We start from the raw sequence: 14,952 nt of genomic DNA, 5'->3' as shown, positions 1-14,952 counted from the left end.
GAGAGCATAGCCAGACGCAGGCACTCTCTTCAACATACAGTTATTCGTTTCATAACGATTAACTAAATCATGGGAGTTACACTCCGAGAGCATAGCCAGACGCAGGCACTCTCTTCAACATACAGTTATTCGTTTCATAACGATTAACTAAATCATGGGAGTTACACCCCGAGAGCATAGCCAGACGCAGGCACTCTCTTCTTCATACAGTTATTCGTTTCATAACGATTAACTAAATCATGGGAGTTACACTCCGAGAGCATAGCCAGACGCAGGCACTCTCTTCAACATACAGTTATTCGTTTCATAACGATTAACTAAATCATGGGAGTTACACACCGAGAGCATAGCCAGACGCAGGCACTCTCTTCAACATACAGTTATTCGTTTCATAACGATTAACTAAATCATGGGAGTTACACTCCGAGAGCATAGCCAGACGCAGGCACTCTCTTCAACATACAGTTATTCGTTTCATAACGATTAACTAAATCATGGGAGTTACACTCCGAGAGCATAGCCAGACGCAGGCACTCTCTTCTTCATACAGTTATTCGTTTCATAACGATTAACTAAATCATGGGAGTTACACCCCGAGAGCATAGCCAGACGCAGGCACTCTCTTCTTCATACAGTTATTCGTTTCATAACGATTAACTAAATCATGGGAGTTACACTCCGAGAGCATAGCCAGACGCAGGCACTCTCTTCAACATACAGTTATTCGTTTCATAACGATTAACTAAATCATGGGAGTTACACTCCGAGAGCATAGCCAGACGCAGGCACTCTCTTCAACATACAGTTATTCGTTTCATAACGATTAACTAAATCATGGGAGTTACACTCCGAGAGCATAGCCAGACGCAGGCACTCTCTTCAACATACAGTTATTCGTTTCATAACGATTAACTAAATCATGGGAGTTACACCCCGAGAGCATAGCCAGACGCAGGCACTCTCTTCTTCATACAGTTATTCGTTTCATAACGATTAACTAAATCATGGGAGTTACACTCCGAGAGCATAGCCAGACGCAGGCACTCTCTTCAACATACAGTTATTCGTTTCATAACGATTAACTAAATCATGGGAGTTACACTCCGAGAGCATAGCCAGACGCAGGCACTCTCTTCTACATACAGTTATTCGTTTCATAACGATTAACTAAATCATGGGAGTTACACTCCGAGAGCATAGCCAGACGCAGGCACTCTCTTCAACATACAGTTATTCGTTTCATAACGATTAACTAAATCATGGGAGTTACACTCCGAGAGCATAGCCAGACGCAGGCACTCTCTTCAACATACAGTTATTCGTTTCATAACGATTAACTAAATCATGGGAGTTACACTCCGAGAGCATAGCCAGACGCAGGCACTCTCTTCTACATACAGTTATTCGTTTCATAACGATTAACTAAATCATGGGAGTTACACTCCGAGAGCATAGCCAGACGCAGGCACTCTCTTCAACATACAGTTATTCGTTTCATAACGATTAACTAAATCATGGGAGTTACACTCCGAGAGCATAGCCAGACGCAGGCACTCTCTTCAACATACAGTTATTCGTTTCATAACGATTAACTAAATCATGGGAGTTACACTCCGAGAGCATAGCCAGACGCAGGCACTCTCTTCTACATACAGTTATTCGTTTCATAACGATTAACTAAATCATGGGAGTTACACTCCGAGAGCATAGCCAGACGCAGGCACTCTCTTCAACATACAGTTATTCGTTTCATAACGATTAACTAAATCATGGGAGTTACACTCCGAGAGCATAGCCAGACGCAGGCACTCTCTTCAACATACAGTTATTCGTTTCATAACGATTAACTAAATCATGGGAGTTACACTCCGAGAGCATAGCCAGACGCAGGCACTCTCTTCAACATACAGTTATTCGTTTCATAACGATTAACTAAATCATGGGAGTTACACTCCGAGAGCATAGCCAGACGCAGGCACTCTCTTCAACATACAGTTATTCGTTTCATAACGATTAACTAAATCATGGGAGTTACACTCCGAGAGCATAGCCAGACGCAGGCACTCTCTTCAACATACAGTTATTCGTTTCATAACGATTAACTAAATCATGGGAGTTACACTCCGAGAGCATACATAGCCAGACGTAGGCACTCTCTTCTACATACAGTTATTCGTTTCATAACGATTAACTAAATCATGGGAGTTACACTCCGAGAGCATAGCCAGACGCAGGCACTCTCTTCAACATACAGTTATTCGTTTCATAACGATTAACTAAATCATGGGAGTTACACTCCGAGAGCATAGCCAGACGCAGGCACTCTCTTCAACATACAGTTATTCGTTTCATAACGATTAACTAAATCATGGGAGTTACACTCCGAGAGCATAGCCAGACGCAGGCACTCTCTTCAACATACAGTTATTCGTTTCATAACGATTAACTAAATCATGGGAGTTACACTCCGAGAGCATAGCCAGACGCAGGCACTCTCTTCAACATACAGTTATTCGTTTCATAACGATTAACTAAATCATGGGAGTTACACTCCGAGAGCATAGCCAGACGCAGGCACTCTCTTCTACATACAGTTATTCGTTTCATAACGATTAACTAAATCATGGGAGTTACACTCCGAGAGCATAGCCAGACGCAGGCACTCTCTTCAACATACAGTTATTCGTTTCATAACGATTAACTAAATCATGGGAGTTACACTCCGAGAGCATAGCCAGACGCAGGCACGCTCTTCAACATACAGTTATTCGTTTCATAACGATTAACTAAATCATGGGAGTTACACTCCGAGAGCATAGCCAGACGCAGGCACTCTCTTCTACATACAGTTATTCGTTTCATAACGATTAACTAAATCATGGGAGTTACACTCCGAGAGCATAGCCAGACGCAGGCACTCTCTTCAACATACAGTTATTCGTTTCATAACGATTAACTAAATCATGGGAGTTACACTCCGAGAGCATAGCCAGACGCAGGCACTCTCTTCAACATACAGTTATTCGTTTCATAACGATTAACTAAATCATGGGAGTTACACTCCGAGAGCATAGCCAGACGCAGGCACTCTCTTCAACATACAGTTATTCGTTTCATAACGATTAACTAAATCATGGGAGTTACACTCCGAGAGCATAGCCAGACGCAGGCACTCTCTTCTACATACAGTTATTCGTTTCATAACGATTAACTAAATCATGGGAGTTACACTCCGAGAGCATAGCCAGACGCAGGCACTCTCTTCAACATACAGTTATTCGTTTCATAACGATTAACTAAATCATGGGAGTTACACTCCGAGAGCATAGCCAGACGCAGGCACTCTCTTCAACATACAGTTATTCGTTTCATAACGATTAACTAAATCATGGGAGTTACACTCCGAGAGCATAGCCAGACGCAGGCACTCTCTTCAACATACAGTTATTCGTTTCATAACGATTAACTAAATCATGGGAGTTACACTCCGAGAGCATAGCCAGACGCAGGCACTCTCTTCAACATACAGTTATTCGTTTCATAACGATTAACTAAATCATGGGAGTTACACTCCGAGAGCATAGCCAGACGCAGGCACTCTCTTCAACATACAGTTATTCGTTTCATAACGATTAACTAAATCATGGGAGTTACACTCCGAGAGCATACATAGCCAGACGTAGGCACTCTCTTCTACATACAGTTATTCGTTTCATAACGATTAACTAAATCATGGGAGTTACACTCCGAGAGCATAGCCAGACGCAGGCACTCTCTTCAACATACAGTTATTCGTTTCATAACGATTAACTAAATCATGGGAGTTACACTCCGAGAGCATAGCCAGACGCAGGCACTCTCTTCAACATACAGTTATTCGTTTCAGAACGATTAACTAAATCATGGGAGTTACACTCCGAGAGCATAGCCAGACGCAGGCACTCTCTTCAACATACAGTTATTCGTTTCATAACGATTAACTAAATCATGGGAGTTACACTCCGAGAGCATAGCCAGACGCAGGCACTCTCTTCAACATACAGTTATTCGTTTCATAACGATTAACTAAATCATGGGAGTTACACTCCGAGAGCATAGCCAGACGCAGGCACTCTCTTCTACATACAGTTATTCGTTTCATAACGATTAACTAAATCATGGGAGTTACACTCCGAGAGCATAGCCAGACGCAGGCACTCTCTTCAACATACAGTTATTCGTTTCATAACGATTAACTAAATCATGGGAGTTACACTCCGAGAGCATAGCCAGACGCAGGCACTCTCTTCAACATACAGTTATTCGTTTCATAACGATTAACTAAATCATGGGAGTTACACTCCGAGAGCATAGCCAGACGCAGGCACTCTCTTCTACATACAGTTATTCGTTTCATAACGATTAACTAAATCATGGGAGTTACACTCCGAGAGCATAGCCAGACGCAGGCACTCTCTTCTACATACAGTTATTCGTTTCATAACGATTAACTAAATCATGGGAGTTACACTCCGAGAGCATAGCCAGACGCAGGCACTCTCTTCTACATACAGTTATTCGTTTCATAACGATTAACTAAATCATGGGAGTTACACTCCGAGAGCATAGCCAGACGCAGGCACTCTCTTCAACATACAGTTATTCGTTTCATAACGATTAACTAAATCATGGGAGTTACACTCCGAGAGCATAGCCAGACGCAGGCACTCTCTTCAACATACAGTTATTCGTTTCATAACGATTAACTAAATCATGGGAGTTACACTCCGAGAGCATAGCCAGACGCAGGCACTCTCTTCAACATACAGTTATTCGTTTCATAACGATTAACTAAATCATGGGAGTTACACTCCGAGAGCATAGCCAGACGCAGGCACTCTCTTCTACATACAGTTAGTTATTCGTTTCATAACGATTAACTAAATCATGGGAGTTACACTCCGAGAGCATAGCCAGACGCAGGCACTCTCTTCAACATACAGTTATTCGTTTCATAACGATTAACTAAATCATGGGAGTTACACTCCGAGAGCATAGCCAGACGCAGGCACTCTCTTCAACATACAGTTATTCGTTTCATAACGATTAACTAAATCATGGGAGTTACACTCCGAGAGCATAGCCAGACGCAGGCACTCTCTTCTACATACAGTTATTCGTTTCATAACGATTAACTAAATCATGGGAGTTACACTCCGAGAGCATAGCCAGACGCAGGCACTCTCTTCAACATACAGTTATTCGTTTCATAACGATTAACTAAATCATGAGAGTTACACTCCGAGAGCATAGCCAGACGCAGGCACTCTCTTCTACATACAGTTATTCGTTTCATAACGATTAACTAAATCATGGGAGTTACACTCCGAGAGCATAGCCAGACGCAGGCACTCTCTTCTACATACAGTTATTCGTTTCATAACGATTAACTAAATCATGGGAGTTACACTCCGAGAGCATAGCCAGACGCAGGCACTCTCTTCTACATACAGTTATTCGTTTCATAACGATTAACTAAATCATGGGAGTTACACTCCGAGAGCATAGCCAGACGCAGGCACTCTCTTCTACATACAGTTATTCGTTTCATAACGATTAACTAAATCATGGGAGTTACACCCCGAGAGCATAGCCAGACGTAGGCGTAGCTGAGTCGGCGATGCCACTTAATTTCCCTGGGAGGTTGGAGGTTCCACCTGGCTGTTACAGGGATATTCAGTTGCGCAGCTAGGTTTAGTGTCTTCGAAGAATAATAATTTCAGCGTATTAAAAACGCTGCTACTAATTGCCTAAGCTAGTTTTTAATTGGACCGACGTGGGGTTTGGATCACATCCACAATTACAGATGTCAAGTATTATTATAATAAGTGTTTATACCTCTTTCCTGTCGGTCGAATCTCCGTTCAGTCGAAAAGCTTGTCCAGCGACAGTTGTTCCAGGGGCGTCTTGTCATCATTCATCTGAAGGTAAAATAAATTATATAATTACTAGCTGCCATAGAATGTGGTTTTAGATTTGAATTTGATTTACACTTCGGTCTAAGTAACACGTGGTTGGCTAACACCAAAAATTAAAAAAGTTCATACTTTAGCCTCAATAACACGTGGTAATCATGATATTGAATTGTAGCTTATATGACACGTTTGTCGGTTTACCATAGCAGTGCCATCTATTGATCACTTACTCAATTCAGTCGAATAATTGTGACTGTCAATTAATTATAGACAAATAATTTGCAATAAAATAAAATTGCGACTATAATTAAAGATCTAAGCTACCCTATCTCTTAAGTTGGACCAGACCGCTCACGGTGTGCCAATTTAATTTAAAATCGGTTAAGTAGTTTAGGAGGCCATCGCGGACGGAAGTACTTTTCAATAAAATTTTGAAACTTACTTTGGCAAATATTCCAACTGCAACCGAATGGCTTAAAATTTGATCTGCTAGGCGCTCTTTGATTTTCTGTTTGCCATTCTGTACTGGTTGTAAGTGGTGCTGGGTTAAAGCTGGAGCAAACACGGTTGGGATTCTCGCGATCTTTATTATAAAACTCCTCTATGTGGCTCCACTTTACTGTACCTGCAATGGAAGGTTATGATCTTATTCTCAAAACAATTTTAACCAATCACAGGTCAAGCGGCAATAAGAAAATAAATATGGTACAGCAGAGGTACATCAATTATTAGTTATTTTAATTAGGCAATAAGGCAATACTAACAACTACTTGATGCAGGGAAATAATTGCCAAAGGCCACTAGCGGATAAATAAGTCAATGGATGGTCATGGTTCAATGGATAAATAAGTCATAAAAAAGTTTTAATATCTTTCCGCTGTTCAATTAATTAAATTATTATACCAACCTATGTTTAGTTTTCTGTTTATTTGTATATCTAGTGTAAATTGGAAATACCGTTTAAAAAAAATTAAATCTTTAAACATGCACTCAAGCAAACAAGCCAATGTAAATTTGTAAAAATTAATATTCAACCACATTTTGTATAATATTCTAAAGAAGTGGTTACCTCCTCGACAAGAGCTGCTGACTTGTCTGCTGTGTCACAATCTCCTGAGAAGTAAAATGCTATTGGCTGTTTCCAGCATTTTCGAACACCGATAAACATGAAAGTTCGACTATGGTTTGCTATCACACTAGTACGGCCTTAGCATTGAGTTTTACGTTTTTCTGCATCTCTTAGACAGCGTTTGCTTTTGAGGTGTAAGTTCACTGAACTTTTTCACATCCAAGTCCTACAAAATACCTTTGCTAGTTGATGGTTCCTGGAAAATATACAAAAATAATTGAATAAAAAATTCGAAAAAGATAACAAATCCAATAAGTGGATGGAGAAAATAGAAAACTTTTAATCATCCATATATCACCTAGATGTGTGTCAGAAATGTACTGCCTACCTACCTCTATGTAAAAAAGCATGACTATAAAAATTTGTCTATTTGACTTAGGTAGAATATGAATGTAAATACTCACTTGGATGTCATAACTTGCTCTATATGGACTACAATGTTTGTTTTTTAATTGGTCTATATCCTCCTCTATTCACTCTTAATCTAACTTGTTAAGTCTTTTCCTATCGCTGCTGGTAAATGAAGATTCATTCAAATGATTTTCACATAGTATCCTATGCTGGGCATTCACTGTTTTTAATGATTCAATGGATGTCCCATCACCATTAGGAAAACAAAATTTAGCCCAAACTTTAACACTAAAAATAAAGTTTTCATTAGACATAGTTAATAGTGAAGCTGTTTTGGATAATCTTTCCAATATGGACCGTCGATTTAAATGCCCATTTTTTTGTAGATAGTACTCACTAAAAGAAAGAGTTTTGCAAAGATTTAGGTTGCGCAAACTTACGGTTCATGAGATACATTTATTAAAACTTTTCACACAAATTGGTAAGTAACAACACGCAATTACAAAATATATTTGACAAATAATTGATGTCAAACGTCAATCACTTAGTGTAGGGTTCCGAAAATTTTCAAAGTATCGATACTACTCTGGTATCGACATTAAACTTTCTAATATGGATCATCGGTTTAAATGCCCATATTTGTTTTGTAGATAGTACAAAAGTTATTGAAAATATCGATACTACTCGGGTATCGATACTTTTTGGTGATCACTAAATTTGTTTTTAAGCCATTCATTTTGTTTAATGGCGTCCAGTCATCGTTTGTCACCCTTGCAGTAGAAATCGTTTTACGTACTCCTATAAACTTACAACGTTTGACTACCATGGCGTCTCCGAAGCCCATTGTTTGAAGAGTTAAGTGAAGTGCAAGTGTTGGACTCAAATTAGCCGCTTGTCACGGCCTCCTCTTCTGCGCCGATCCTTGACGAACCGGTTGCTGGTCCTAGTGGGCTGACTAGTCCTGGCGAGGAATTTGCTGCGATGCCCAGACTTACTAGGTCATCTGGCAGAAGGCTTAATCCTTACTCGGATGAGTTAAAGTAAGTTTTGATTTATGTTATTTCAGGTCAGGTTATAAAATAATAAATCATTAGTAAAAAAAAAAAAAAATTGCTTACTGGAATTTTGAAAAAGTTGGATTGCATAAGGTCTGTTGTGGATTTTAAAATGAAATTTATAGCTGAAAATATTTTTTTCATTGTTTGTAACTTTCTGTATTATCTAATTCTGTATTATCCTGTACTTTTTTAATATCAAAAAAGTACCCAAAACCGAATCAGAGCACCCCACTATCCACATGGTCTTGTCTGCCCTACCCCTAGAGTATATATAAAAGCTCCGAAGTAGCCGCCAACCCCCTCCCCGCCCCTCTAAAACCTCAAATATCGACGGTCCATATTGGAAAGATTAACCGATCTACTTACTTCAGAGGCCCATTCTCGGACGGAAGAGGGAACCTATGCAAGGATAAGGAAGAATCTTCTTTTGATGGTATACCGCATTTTGAGTATTTTCCCTACCATGTTTTGGCAAAGTACAACACAAAATCGTCAATATGACTTACCTGTAAGTGAAGTTCTATTATACATTGAGCTTTGAGACTTTAATACTACCCTCAGTTTTCATTTGATTGAAATTGTAACTACACGTGTGTAAATCCAGTTGTAATGTATCCTCGAACGAAGGCGTACATAACCAAAAGCGTCGCGTAACAGGTAACGCACGGCCGCCGCCCTAACGACCACTTGTCGCTGGATGAGACAATGAACTGCTGCAGGTATCGGGAGAAGATCCATCAAAGTCTAATACTCCAGGTGAAGACATACAGTTTGATCTTGCAGTAAGTTTACACTTTACAACTTTTATCTAAGTATTCTAATCAATGCACCCAATTTGAACCCAGAGGAAAAGACCGCAATCTCAAACAGGATTAATATAGGACGCAGGTTTCAAATGAAACCAAATGCTACAGCTACTTCTTGTTTAGCAGAGGCCACTCACAGTGTTCTTGTCTGCGGAAACAAGAAATGTGTACCTATTAAAATTACTTATGGATACGGATTCCAATGTGACACACAATACCAAGACTCAGTCACACGACACAACTTTATTCTATATAGCCTTAAAAGATCTAAAAGAACAACTTCAAGGAACATAGGTATACAAGTACCTATTCAGTAAGCGATTAGTTGACTACAAGCTCGCATCAAAATCAGAAAAGGACAAAGAAGGTCAAAAAGAATTTAATCATAGGCAAAAGGGGAATCCAGGATGAAGGAGCTTGCTCACAGCCTACTATAGGCAGTCGCGTCCAGCGCCGCGCGCGCCACCTCGCGCTCACTGGTAGTTTATCAAAGAATGTTATTCACTTATTACTTGTGATACAACTCTATTATCGTGGATAAAAGGTTATAAAATACCTTTTTCTTGGTCAGCGATGTTCCTAAAAGTAAACTATATTCAGAGACTGAACAAAGCAAATTCGAACAATCTATAAATTACAACAAAAACACTCCCGCACAAGGCGTTAACCGACAGATAACCGTTTGGCACCGTTAGGTGGCTATCTGAGGGCCGCAGGTAAACCCGCGTTCATAAATTGAAGCGAAGCGACCAATGAGAGGGCGGCAGGCAGCAAGGCAGCGATCGGACTGACCAATGAGAGGGCAGCAGGCAGCAAGGCAGCGGTCGGACAGCGCGTGCGCACTGGCAAGCGGCGATGACTCACACGGAGCGAGCGAGATGGCACTACAGCACTGATGACTCACACGGAGAGAGCACTGGAGCAGACATCCGCACGGGTCGGCGGTCGGAAGCGAAAGTGGCCCCTGCGCATGTGTCACAACCTCTTTTATAATCACAACTCCCTCCTCCGACTCGACCATCCCACTTCGGGAAAATGGTCGAGTCAATTCGTAACAACTCGTAAACAACCGAACGAGTCAAATGAGTAACTATTGCACATGCGCACTTGTAGCAAGATTCTTAAGAATATGTTTCATAAAAATGTTTAGAATTTAGAATAATTAAATTAATATTAGAAGCTAACACAAGAAATATTAAGTTTATGTCCTCCAGCTACACTGAATGTTTACAAAATATTCAGGACGCTAGAACACTTCTTGAAGCTAAAGGATTTATTGTAAATACTGAAAAGAGTAATGAAATTCTTGTAAATTCTTGGGTATATAATAAAATGTAGAACTTAAATCTGTTAATATGATAATAATAAACAAATTTTTCAAAATCTCGCACAATTAGATGGCTTACGTGCCTACCTCTGCCTGTCCAGCAGCAGAATATGGCTGGTTTTACACGAAGGGTCTAGAGAGTAAATATTTTAACCATCGATAGTTTTACCGGACTTACAATGGTATCGTGCGTCAGACCAACCTATAAATTAAATTAAATCGGTTGACTTTTGTTAAGAAATGTATAGTGATTCAATTCAATTTCCTCATCTTACTAAAATTACTAAAGAACTTTGGCGATGGGGCGAAGGCTTACACGGTTTCCTGGTCAATTTATTTAATGGCTTTCCATCGTTTGCTATCATATTTAAAACGTTAGGAAAAATTATTAACGGCAATGAGTTTGGCATCATATTTGTTTTCCTGTGGACTACTCGAACGTGGTGACCGCTTTTCAGAAGGCTCTTAGTTTCGGGAACCATAATTTTCTAACCTAATGAAACTTATCTCTCATTCCAGCAACCGAGAAGAGTGCCTTTGTCATCAGTGTCATCTATAATATAAAAAATGAATCGCAGAATGTGTAGGTAAGCGCATAACTATACAAAGCCTGAACCAATTGTACCAGTTCTGTTTTTTTTAATGTTCGTTGAAGTTGAAGTTGATGGTTTTAACATTTTCATTGGTTTACATTTATAACATTTGTTTATAACATTGGATTACATATTAGTAATATATAAGAGTATAATGAAATAAATTTTATATTATGTTATGTTTTATTTATTTTTCCTAATATTTCATTACATTACATGGTTATGATAAATAATAATTTAATTTTATAGGTAGATTAACGACATAACTTATTAAAATTTTAACTAACTTTCTTCTAAGAAAAATAAGTACTAGTATTTTATATGTACAAAAGGACATTTAAATACAACATGTTTGTTTCTGCTAGAATTAAGAAGAATATATTAATTTTCCAAAATAATAAATAAAGCTTGTTCTTTCAGTTACGTCTTGATTTCCTTCATTAACTTCTTGACTTGAAACTGTATCAAGTGTTGGAACTAAAACTTCTGCCGGTATATCTACAAATTATAATCCTTACAAATATTTTGCATAACAGCTGTGGCAATAACAATAGCTTGAACTTAAGCTAGTAATAAATACAATGTTAAAGCGACATTTCCATACTCCAAATTTTCCGAAAAAGACAAATATTTTAACCTTACATCATGTTTCATTTGGGTCACATATCTTGCAACTTTTTGACATAGTATAATTATTAATACTCTAAATTATACTATATATTTACCTCTCTATAGTATTCCTATTCTTAATGTGTACTTCATCATATCTCTGGTCAGTCAGAGAAATGGTGTTAATGAATAAGGTATATTTGAGTAAGCACTATTAACAACCATCCAGTGATTTCTCAGTAGACCTGTACGATATTAAGCTATAAACAAATATACCTGTTAATTTAGTTGGCACATTTATCAAGTTCTACCTTCTTATCAATAAATTTGAATTAACTTGTAGAACTGAGTTTACAAAAGTTGTTGCATCATGAGCGGCACCAGGCCATGGGGAACAACATTAATATATTTTATTTCTGCATCACACACAGCTTGTACATTTAAAGAGAAATATCCTTTTCAATTACAATATTATTCACCAATTACGTCACCTAAAGAAAATAATGCTGCTTAAAATTATTACAACTTCATACTATAATGTACAATGTTAAATAATATATAAATTACTTACATGATGATTGAATTCGTAAATGTGGCATAACAAAAAACAACAAATAAAATATTTAAATTTTTTTGGTTCAACAGTTTATGTGCATGATAAGTTATATAAGACAAAATTCGATGTTAAGTCATGGAAAGGTATTCTTGTGGGATACGAACCAAACGGTTATAAAGTTTGGAATCCTAAATGCGAAAAATTTATTACTGTCAGAGATGTCATAGTAGATGAGACAAATTACTTCAATCCAGGCCTGCGTTGCGACCTGAAGAGAATATAGTAAATTCTCATGATAATGTTAACATTGACAACATTTCAAAGTCAATAAAGTCTCAAAAAACTGACAGATATAAATCAGATACCTGTAAATCTGATGATTATGAAGTTCCTCAGAAAATTCGCAAAACTAACCATGACATCGTCGAATTTGAACAACCAAATGCACATTCTGATGATCTTTCAGTGGTCGTAAATAATGAGGACACAACCAGTTGTATTGAACCACGTAGGAGTGATAGGCTTAAAGTCGTCCCCCTATTTCTTATAAAGAAATCGATGATAACCTTATGTGTGCTAGTTCAATTTTGTGTAAAATACCAAATTCGTTTCAAGAGATTAAAACACGAGACGATAGAGTTCATTGGGAAGGTGCAATTAAATTCTCTATTTTTAAATAAAACATGGACTTTAGTACCACGGCCAGATAACAAAAATATTATAGATTGCAAATGGATGTTTAATATAAAAAATGATGAATTCGGAAAGCCTTTACGCTATAAAGCTCGACTCGTTGCTAGGGCTTTTAGCCAGGAATATCTCATAGACTATAATGAGACTTTTGCACCTGTTGCAAGAATAGCTAGTTTTAGATTTATTATTGCTTTTGCTAATCAATATAATTTACTTGTACATCACATGGACGTAAAAACTGCATTTCTAAATGGGGTACTACAGGAAGAAATATATATGAAAGTTCCAGAAGGGGTGTCTTGCAAAAATGGTTATGTGTGTAAATTAAATAAAGCATTATATGGGCTAAAGCAAGCCGCTAGATACTGGTTTGAAATTTTTGAACAGTCTCTTAGGCGGGAGGGTTTTCAGAATTCATCAGTAGATAGATGTATTTATATACTAAATAAAGGAGATATACAGAAAAATATATATGTGGTACTTTATGTTGATGATTTGGTAATAGTGAGTGCTAATGTAAATACAATAAACAGTTTTAAAATATATTTAATGATTAAATTTAAAATGACAGATTTACATGAAATTAAATTATTTCTTGGAATTAAAATAACTCGTTGCGATGATATGATAATGTTAGATCAAAGTGCTTATATTAAAACAGTTTTAAATAAATTTTGCATGCAGGATTGCAACAAAAACCTGCAACTACTCCTATGGATAGTAAACTCAATTATGAAGCACTAAACTCAGAAAAAATTACACTGCTCCATGTCGCAATTTAATTGGTTGTCTAATGTATATAATGCTATGTACTCGACCTGACTTAAGCACTAGCGTTAATATATTAAGTAGGTACACAAATTAAAATAATAAAGAATTGTGGCAATGCCTCAAAAAAGTGCTTAGATATTTAAAAGGCACAACTGATTTTAAATTATGTTATAAAAGGTGTGAATATAATAACATCTTAACTGGGTATGTGGACTCCGATTGGGGAGGTAATGATGTAAAGAGTACAACCGGGTATATATTTAAATTGTTTGAACATTGTTCAATAACCTGGACAACAAAGAAACAATAGTCAGTAGCAGCCTCCTCCACAGCGGCTGAGTATATGGCCTTATATGAAGCCTTTATGGCTTAAATCTTTGGTAAGGAGTATTCATATTGATATATCCACTCCTATTGTAATATATGAAGACAATTAACTGACAGACAGACATTTTTCTAGGGAACAAATAGAGAAAAATGTAATAAAGCTAAAATACATTCCCACAGGTCAACAACCTGCAGATGCGTTAACAAAACCATTACCAGCGGTTACGTTTCATGAAATGAGGAGAAACATGGGTTTACAATTATAATATTTAATGAGTTGGCTATTATTTGTTATTAATTTAATTATTCTGTTATATTCATTGTGTTCTGATAATTATATGTAATGTATATAATGTATCGAATTTAAGATGATGAAATGATCTGATAAGGTTTTTCTGGGTTTTCCCTTATCCGAGCAACAAATGTTGGATCATTATTTTTGTATTTTCCCAGACTCGCTTGGAAGTTATATAGTTCTGTTTAGGCATTTGATTTGTACAAGAATTAATTTTTGAGGGGGCATGTTGATTTATTTGAGTAATATTGCAAAAATTAATCATTGTATTGACTTTTTCCTGTCATTTGAATGAGCGATCGAGCCGCCATCTTGTCGAGGCGCCAAATTGTCTTTACCTCACTCTGCTCCAGGTCATTTCTGTTTCATTCCAATGTGTATCGTGGTAGGAAGCAGACATATCACTTCCAAGTTAAACAGTAAATATATTTCTTTATTACGGATACTGTGTGTATAATTATCGTGCCCTAACAAGAATTACAA

General features: G+C 37.6%; 3 long non-coding RNA genes across 6 annotated transcripts; 1 reads left to right on the top strand and 2 right to left on the bottom strand.

The window, feature by feature from the left end:
- Positions 1-5,614: 5,614 nt before the first annotated feature.
- LOC123719151 lies at positions 5,615-7,958 on the bottom strand. Of its 2 annotated transcripts, none has more exons than XR_006755216.1 (5): positions 7,875-7,958; positions 7,488-7,722; positions 7,024-7,279; positions 6,397-6,579; positions 5,615-5,960 (listed from the first exon to the last, which is right to left on the bottom strand). It is a non-coding gene; the product is annotated as an uncharacterized LOC123719151 (long non-coding RNA). The 2 variants fall into 2 exon arrangements; XR_006755217.1 differs by having other exon boundaries at positions 7,832-7,957.
- A 30-nt stretch (positions 7,959-7,988) lies between these two features.
- Positions 7,989-11,249, top strand: LOC123719152. Of its 3 annotated transcripts, none has more exons than XR_006755219.1 (4): positions 7,989-8,474; positions 8,864-9,000; positions 9,150-9,274; positions 11,145-11,249. It is a non-coding gene; the product is annotated as an uncharacterized LOC123719152 (long non-coding RNA). The 3 variants fall into 3 exon arrangements; XR_006755218.1 differs by having other exon boundaries at positions 7,990-8,474; positions 9,150-9,248; XR_006755220.1 differs by lacking the exon at positions 9,150-9,274 and having other exon boundaries at positions 7,991-8,474.
- Positions 11,250-11,656: 407 nt separating this feature from the next.
- Positions 11,657-13,145, bottom strand: LOC123719153. Its single transcript, XR_006755221.1, has 3 exons — positions 12,399-13,145; positions 11,944-12,318; positions 11,657-11,716 (listed from the first exon to the last, which is right to left on the bottom strand). It is a non-coding gene; the product is annotated as an uncharacterized LOC123719153 (long non-coding RNA).
- Positions 13,146-14,952: the final 1,807 nt, after the last annotated feature.

Source organism: Pieris brassicae, unplaced genomic scaffold (assembly GCF_905147105.1).
Source record: "Pieris brassicae unplaced genomic scaffold, ilPieBrab1.1, whole genome shotgun sequence".
In the NCBI taxonomy this organism is placed as follows: domain Eukaryota; kingdom Metazoa; phylum Arthropoda; class Insecta; order Lepidoptera; family Pieridae; genus Pieris; species Pieris brassicae.
This window is presented reverse-complemented; position numbering and strand designations above follow the sequence as displayed.